We start from the raw sequence: 9,165 nt of genomic DNA on the forward strand, positions 1-9,165 counted from the left end.
AATTAAAACTATATGTTACATGGTGATTTCAGGTGTAGAATTCTAACTTACATAAAAAAATCACATTTGATAAAGAACATGTATACACATAATGCTATTTGTAGCATTGCACGCGCGCGCGCACACACACACACACACACACACACAGGCATACACAACGATATATAGGTTATTTAAATGCCCCAAATGTGGGGGATGTTCAGAATATACTGTGAGATGAATAAAAGCAAATTCGAAGTAAAGTGAACAAATACAACCTGTTAAAAAAAAAAAAAAGCCAAACCTAAAAACAGGTTATGTGGTCTTTCCTGTTGAAACCATGAGGGTGCAGAGAAGAAAAAAAGTGGATTTTTCAGAGCTGAAGATCAAGCTCCTGAAAAAGAAGTTCATTCAAAGGATGTTTAGGAAGGCAAGAAAGCAGCTTATCTATGAGGAAGGTAAGCACTATCACAGGAAGATAGGCGATATACTGAACCGGGACAAGAATGGCTAGGATGGAAAAAATAAAAAGCTAGCAACTTCCAAGTACCTACAGGATCCAAATTGGCATTTGTCATCAGGATCCATATGAATGATGCTGATGCGAACCCTAAGTTCCAAAAGGTGCTGCAGTTTCTTCACCTCCGCCAGATGTTGAATGGTACCTTCCTTAAGCCCGACAAGGCTTTAGTTAACATGCTGAGGATTGTGGAACCATTTCTTTCCTGGAGACACCAAACCTGAAGTTATTCATTGATCTACAAGCGTGGTTATGGCAAAATCAATAGGAAGCTAATTGCGCTGACAGATAACACAATGATTGCTCTTGGTAAATACGGTGTTTCTGCACAGAGGGTCTCCCTCAGGAGATCTATCCTGTTGGAAATGGCTCCCCAGAAACAAACAACGTCAGCTGGCCCTTCAAATTATCTTCTCGAGGTGGACTGGAAACAGGGACCAGGCATTTTGCAGAAGCCGGAGAGGCTGGCAATAGGAAAGTCTAAATAAACAGGCTCGCTGGGAAGATGAAATAAAGTGCCTACCACGATTATTGTTGTCATCTGGTATGTTAATGAACTGTGACTTCTCTCAAATTGAAATGTAAAACAAAAAGCAAACCCTCCCCCCAGAGAAAACAGGTTAAGTGATTGACCAAAGAGAAAAATGGGACAAGTACACACCCAATTCTTCACATTTATTAAGAGGCATTGGGGGTGGGGGTATTTACTTTTCATTTATTTATTTATTCATTTGTTATATCATAAAAGGGAAGCCACAAAGATGGATACTGGGAGAGGGGAGGGCTGAACACCAACATGGCAGCCAACCTCATTATCATCTCTCTAAATGTGAGCAGGGGGCTGCCTCTGACTTTTTGAGCACAGAGATTTGAAGAAAGATACTGATTGGGGAGGAAGAGAATGGCTGGACCACCCAAGTTGCCTGCAGTTACTGACAGCCACTCTTCCCTGTACAGGGGTCTTAAGGTTGCCTAGGGTTACCAGCTATGTGCAACCTTGCAGTAACAATCTGCATTAAAAGAAGTATTGCCCTTACCTATGCAAAGGTCAGCTTCCTAGGGTGAGAAGAATGAAGGCAGCAGAAGGTTATTGATGAATGAAGATGTGTCTTCTATGGGTTTGAGTCCAAACTTCCAGATGAGTCAAGAAATTCACCAGATAGTCATGCTCCCTCCTCACCCCACCCACAGACCTATGCACCAATTTGCATGTGGGTATCACTGTCCAAAGATTTGCTAGGAGAAGAATGTGGTAGGAGAATATTTGAAGTTATTAATCTATGCTTTTTTCTCCCTGTACATATGTTCCTTTCTCTGTTCCTCCTCATTTAAGCAGGTAGTGGGCTATGAGGAAGTGTGAGGCAGGATAATGTTTCTGGCTATTAATTACCAGTAACCCAAGTCTGAAGGAGAAGTCAAGCGAGATTTCTAGAAAAGGCAAAATGAAGGAAGAGTTGTGGGTATTGACCAGGTATCTTGGCCAGAGATAAGCTAAAAAGAGATTTTCAAGGGAATAGGGGGTGTAGGGAGGGAAGGGAAGAGTTTGTGGGAGCAAAAAGATAGGCTCAGTGCCTGATTGTCAACTTCATAAAGAAGGGAGTTGTAAGACCCTGCAGAGCAAACACGTGCTTGGTATTGACACCAACGAAACTAAGAGGATCCATTTTCCCAATGGAAGACATTTTGGAATTATGAAAATATGCGGCAATAAATATCCTTGTATCCCTGAGCAAGAGTTTTTCTGGGATTTATACTTTAGAAGTTGGCTCGCTGTGAGTCATAAGCTTCAAATTTTTCTGGATATTGCCAAAATGCTTTCCAAAATATACTAATTTGCTCTTTCAACCTCTTACACTTTTCTTCTCAAATGTAAACTACATTCCCTAGAGTAAAACTTCAATGTTCATCAAGCATCATGAACGTTAAAGTAAATAACGTTAAGAATTTGAAAGTTCCTGTTCCCCTTAGTTCCCCGTTACTCTCGTCATTGCCAGGCTTCTGAATTTTTTCCAGTCGGACAGACATAAAAGGGTATCTTGTTTTAATTTGCATGTTTCTATTACTAGCAAGTTATAGCTTCCCCTATATTTTTATTGGTTATACAGAACTTCTCTTCTGTGAACTGAAAGTTTATATTTATTTCTTTACTGGAATTTTTGCCTTTTTCTTACTTATTGGAACTTTTTACATATTCTAGATTGCAATTATTTCTCAAATGTCTTGTAAATAATTTATCTGTCTCTAGCTTGCCTTTTAACTTTGTGTATGATTTGCAATGTACAGGAACCTAAAATGTTAATGTCATGAAATGTTTTCATCTTTTAGTTTGTACTTAATGGTTCTTTTTTCTTAATAAACTTTATTTTTTTTTTTGCAGCAATTTCAGGTTCATAGCAAAATCAGCATAGGCACACAGATTTCCCATATACCCTCTACTTCTACACAGGCATAGCCTCTTCCATTATAATAATCTCCACCAGAATGGTACATTTGCTACAATGGATGGACCATTTTATATTTTTAAGAGATCTTTTTTTTTTGAAGGATCTTTAATGTTATGAAATAATCTCCTACATTTTTTCCTAAAACTTTTAAGGGTTGCTTCGAGCCTTAGGTCTTTAATCCATGTGGACATCTTATTTGTGTATAATATGGGGAGAAATTTAATCTTCTGATACATTTAAAGTTTGTTCCTCAATCACTTGGGTAAGACCACCCTATTGGCAGAATTCACCTGCAGCCCCACTGAAAGATTCAGGATAGTAAAGCAGTTCATACCAGGCATCAGGATTAAACATTGTGGATAAACCACTGGGCTCATGATAAGACTTAGAACCAAAGAGAAAACTAGTGGTGTTACCTGGAACAGTGAGTGGGGTGACTATTATGGAGTGACCCATATTGAGAACATTGGCTAAGGGGGGAACCAGGGACATTCACTGATTGAAAAAGGATACAACTGTCCTGGCCTCCTAACTGGATATGAGGATCAGGGTTAAACAATCAACCATTCAGCAAATGCAGCAGCAGATATGGCAGAACTAAGACAGCCAAAGTGTTTTCCAAGCAAGTGTAGACAATCGGGAACAAAGTATCTTCTAGATAATGTTTAATCTGTGTAATATCAATAATTTATTCAATATATTTAACATATATAGTATATGTTAAACATGTAATATTTAACATATACTATAAGCTTCTTTAAGTTCTTAAAAAAACTGAACCTAGTTGAAGAGAAGAGAAAGATCCACTTTTAATGTTTAGCAGGAAAAAAAAGGTATATATTTATTTCTCTTCCCCCAAAAGAATAAAATAGAATCAATTTTAACAATTTGAGCAGATACTATAATTTTTTCTTATAAAGTTTATTTTCTATAAGCAAAGTGACTACACAGAATTTCATGGTAATTTTTGTATTTATATAGCTTTTCAAAGAAAATAAAAAGAAAGCCTTGAGTTATATAAACCACTTATATAAGTATGCTTTCTAATGTAAAATCTCAGTGAACACCATCTCAGTTATCAGAATTAAAAAGTATAACCCAGAATCCAGGGTGTAATTTCTAAGATTTGTATCAAATTAGACATTTGAAATATAGATCAATCTGCATAATAAAAATTTTTTAAAATAAAAATAATTAGCTGGGAATATCCCACGTGTGTTCTGAATCCCCCAGTTGACCCACGTAATTTTTCTTATTCCTCTATAACACATGGGATTCTTTCTATGAATGACATCAGTTTGGAAATACCCCATGGTTTTCTGAGTTATAAATGGATATATCACTATGTATGCCTGATTATACTATGATTCATACTTTCACTTCTGTTTTTTTACACTATCATTTTGAAAAAGTGAAAATGAAACTGTTTCATTGGCCAACAGTTCAGAAGGGAGAGGAAAAAGTAAGGTGGAGTATAATGATTCACAAACTATTTCAGGATTATATTTACAACATTTCAGAATTATATTTGAAAAACAGTTTCTTAAGGAAAAAAGTGCTCGCAGAGAGTTAATCTGGGATTAAGAGTGGCTACTGTCAGAGTTCTGCTTTGCATAGGAACCTTTCTTCCATCATTTCTCTCTGTCCAAAACTGTTTTTATTTGTAGAATCCAGCCTTATACCTCTGAAATTTGTTCCTTTAAATATTAACTATAGTAGAAAGATGGTGATAGCTGAAGAGTTGGAAGGAAGGAAGGAAAGAAGGAAGGAAAGAAGGAAGAAGAAAGAGAGAGAGAGAGAGAAAGGAAGAAAGAAATGAAGAAAAGAAATAAAGAAAGGAAGGAAGGAAGAAAGAAGGAAGGAAGGAAGGAAGGAAGGAAGGAAGGAAGGAAGGAAGGAAGGAAGGAAAGAAGGAAGGAAGAAGAAAGAGAGAGAGAGAGGAAGGAAGAAAGAAAGAAATGAAGAAAAGAAAGAAATAAAGGAAGGAAGGAAGAAAGAAGGAAGGAAGGAAGGAAGGGGGGAAGGAAGGGAGATGTGGAAAGTTCCCACATGATTTCACTGTTGTGTCACTTGCACCTTTGTCAGTTTCTGGCATATAGCAACGTTCAACAAAGATTTGTTGAGTAAATGTACATAATAGCTCAAAAACAATTTCTGTACCCATGATTTTCTGTGGAAAACCACAAGAAAAAATGTTTTCTGAGGTCTCAACATTTTAGTAATCATGAAGTATTAGGAATCTAATGGATTTCACTTATGGGGATTCTTAAAGTAGTATCACGAGGCTTGAGGTCTAAGACTAGATGCCTCAATGCCTTGTGGTTCTTTAACATCACTTGTTAGAATGGGAATTTTGCCAGAGATTATAAACCCTTTATAAAGATTAATGTGATTTAAAAATCTTTTTATTAAGTTTATATTTACCTTCCTGGTCTGCCTGTCACCAAATGGCAGTTTCTTCAAAAGAATTGCCTTGTGGGTCGGTTTAATTCATTTATAGGCAAACACATGTTTGCCTATAAATGAATTAATTTCTCACAATTAATTCATCACCTTCAAATCTTCCCTTCCAAGACTAGATTTTTTTTCTATTTACACTGCTTGATGTTTGAATTTCAAAGCTACCAATTCCTTTACCTTAAGGCATTGAAGAATGATCTTACCTAAGAAAATACATCACCTTCTGTTTTTAACTATCATTAACATCTTAAGATGGGGTAGTCTAACAGATGAGTTAGCCAATCACTGTTTGGATTTCTAAGAGGTGGAAAAAAGGAGGGATGTGCTTGTATAAGTGGTAAGGAGTAAACATGTCTAAGGGGCAGTACATCTGTAAAGACTGTTTAGTAGGAAATATAAAAGTTACTCCTTCCAAAAATTCTCAGGAGAGTCTCAAACACCATTTAAAAATATTAGAACATCCAATGTTAGTTATACCAAAAACTTAATCTGAAAATAACATTGGGAATGTACATTAATTACATTAATTAAATTAAAAACATGGTTCTTGTTTTAAGCCACTACATTGTTTTTTTTATTCTCACCAGAGGATATTTTTCCATTGGTTTTTAGAGAAAGTGGAAGAGAGAAAGACAGGGAGAAACATCGATGTGAGAGAAACACATCAATTGGTTGCTTCCCGCATGCACCCTGACCAGAGCCAGGCCGCCTGCAACTGAGGTATGTGCCCTTGACTGGAATAGAATCTGGGACCCTTTGGTCTGCAGCTGCTGCTTTATCCACTAAGTCAAATCAGCTAGGGCTAAGCCATGATATTTTGTGATAAGCAGCAATAGATTACCAGAACAGAATTGCTATAAAGATTAAATGGCCCAGCCTGTGTGGCCCAGTGGTTGAGTATCGACCTATGGACTAGGAGATCACAGTTTGATTTCCAGTCAGGGCACATGCCCAGTTTGCAGGCTCGATCCCCAGTAGGGGGCAGGCAGGAGGCAGCCAATTGATGATTCTCTCTTATCATTGATGTTTCTATCTCTCCCTCTCCTTTCCTCTCTGAAATAAATAAAAATATATTTAACAATTATAAAGATTAAATGGATATCAATGAAAAGAAAGTCAAACAACGAGATTCTCTTTGAAAACTGAAAGCAATTAACAACAGAAATATGGATATCATCTTACTAAAACAGAATAGCTTATAAACCAATGAGACTGTAACCTGTTAAATAGTTTTTAAAAAAAATAATGTGTTAAACAGACAGGGAGTTGGTCACCCTGGCGTATGAAAGAAGAAACAAAGAATCCATGAAGCATACTTTGGCAGAGAATTCTAGAGAAATTTGTTCCCAAGATTTGTCCTTTTCGGGGCTGATTGTTGAAATTGTAGCATTAGTTACTCATTGCTTGATGCCATTGAACATCTTGTTTAAATCAAGCCCTACTTACTCTGAATTCATATTCACTAAACGATATTTGGATTATACTTTGATTTCTGATATAACTTTACAAGGAAGGAATGCATTGGCTAGAGGATCCCTTGGCAGTTATACCTCTCATTATAATTAATGAGGTTTTTTTTTTTTCCTGGTTTGTACAGAAATCTGTAAGTTTGCTGTAAGTTACAATTCCCAAGTCTGACCAAATCTGGGGCACTGACCAGATTGAGTTTTAGACAAGGCAGAGCAACAGAGTTGGGGCTTCAGTGGCTTTCCCAAGGCTGTTGCCACTTCGACGAGTCCTTCTGGCCTTCCTACTTCTTGTAGGGACAGTGTGAAAGAATATCTGGTCAAATGCATGGCAAATGGTAGTTTCCATCCCCAAGTGTTTCCTCCAGCAGTTTGTATAAAGAAGAGGGAAAGGAAATCATGTACTGAGAAGAAGCAGAGCAGGGAGGAAAAAGAGAGCAAAAGAGTTGGCTGAAAAAAATGCTCTCTTGACATATTAAGTTCTGGCAGAAAGCTCCCCGGTGATGGGATATTGTACCTTGTCAGGTGTGATGGTTAATTTTATGTGTCAAATTGACGGGGCCATGGAGTGCTCAGGCATTTGGTCAAGCATTATTCTGGGCATGCCTGTTAACTTTTGAATTGGTAGACTGAGTACAGCAGATTGCCCACCCTTCTGTGAATGGGCCTCATTCAATCAGTTGGAGGCCTGGCGAGAACAAAAGGCTGATCCACCAGCAGAAGAGGGAACTCTCTGCCTGGCCGCTTTTGAGCTGAGGTATCAGTTTTTTCTTGCTTCTGGATTCTAACGGAAATATCAGCTCTTCCTGGGTCTCAAGCCTGCCCGTCTTCTGACTAGGTCTCCTGTTTGCCAACTGAAGATCTTGAATCTTGCCAGTCTTCATAATCCGATGAGCCATTTCAGTATAAAAAAATCTCTTTATCTATATACATCCAATTGGTTTAATTTTTCAGAAGATCCCTGATTAATATTATCAGGTGTTTTCAAGAAATGGCATGTTGCCAGACAATTTTACTTTTGCAAACAAATTAGGTATTGAATGTATTCATTGGCAAGGGAAAATATTTTTATGTAAACTAGATTTTCTGAGATTCAGTGTGAATGTTTTTTATTTTTTTTCTTTAATGAGGATATATCCCATCCCATAAACACTTGTCAAATTTACACCCAGTAATGGAAAATTACACACAGTAATGAACTTAAAACCATGGTGTACTTTTATGTTAGAATGTCTGTGGTACATTTTGCCTGGTTGGTCTTATTTGTAATGCCGTCACATTTCCTTCGGCTTAACAGGCTATTCCTTCAAATCCCCAAACTCAAATCTGACTCTTCACTAAACTACCCACTACAAAGTGAACAGCTCTACAACTTGAAAGTCCTGCCAAAGTGCTTTCAAGAATAATTTATTAGAGGGAAATATAAATGAATAAGTGGTTACTCCATCCCAGTAACATAAGACCATTCACCAATTCCACAAGCATTTATTGAGCACCTACCAATGTACCAGACTGGAAAAACAAAGATGAAACAAACACAGACCTTTTCTTTAAAGAGGGAGCATAGAAAAACAGATATGAAGGCTAAAAGGAAAAGAAAAGTGCCTGCTGTTTATTGAGTATCTATGCTTTACCAGGCACACCACTGGGGGCTTTGCAATGGATCTTCACAACTTTCCAAGGTAGATACCATGATCCCTCATTCATGAGGACACCCTGGCTCAGGGAGGCCCTCTAGTTAGAAGAATAGAAATTATGAAGTTATTAGAGGCCTGGTGCAAGAATTTGTGCACCAGTGGGGTTCCTTGGCCTGGCCTGCGGGATCAGGCTAAAACCGGCTCTCTGACATCACTCGAAGGGTCCCAGATTGTGAGAGGGTGCGGGCCAGGCCGAAGGAGCCCACTGGTGCACAATTAGGGCTGGGGAGGGACACGGGAGATTGGCCAGCCGGGGACGGGTCATGGGAGGGCTCTAGGGCGAGTTTGGCCCATCTCCCTCAGTCCCCATTGACCAGATCCCAACAGCATGCTCACCTACTGGTCGGAGTGTCATCCCCCTGGTGGTCAGTGCACGTCATAGCAACTGGTCGACTGGTTGGCTGTCTACCCCCTGGTGGTCAGTGCCATGCCATAGCGAGTGGTTGAGCGGCCTTAGCATATTAGCATATTATGCTTTGATTGGTTGAATGGCTGACCAGATGACTGGACACTTAGCATATTAGGCTTTTATTATATAGGATAGCTAGAATTCACTAAATCTCAGTGACAGAGTTCAAAGTTGTCTCTTACAAAGCCAA

The 9,165-nt window shown here is 38.3% G+C and overlaps 1 pseudogene across 1 annotated transcript; it reads left to right on the forward strand.

Annotated features, from left to right (window-relative positions):
* The first annotated feature begins 397 nt into the window (after window positions 1-397).
* Window positions 398-983, forward strand: LOC307097266 (large ribosomal subunit protein uL30-like; annotated as a pseudogene). Its single transcript has one exon. The product of its transcript is annotated as a large ribosomal subunit protein uL30-like (transcript).
* The last annotated feature ends 8,182 nt before the right edge of the window (window positions 984-9,165 follow it).

The sequence above is a fragment of the Cnephaeus nilssonii genome, assembly GCF_951640355.1.
Source record: "Cnephaeus nilssonii genome assembly, chromosome: 3".
Taxonomy (NCBI): Eukaryota; Metazoa; Chordata; class Mammalia; order Chiroptera; family Vespertilionidae; genus Cnephaeus; species Cnephaeus nilssonii.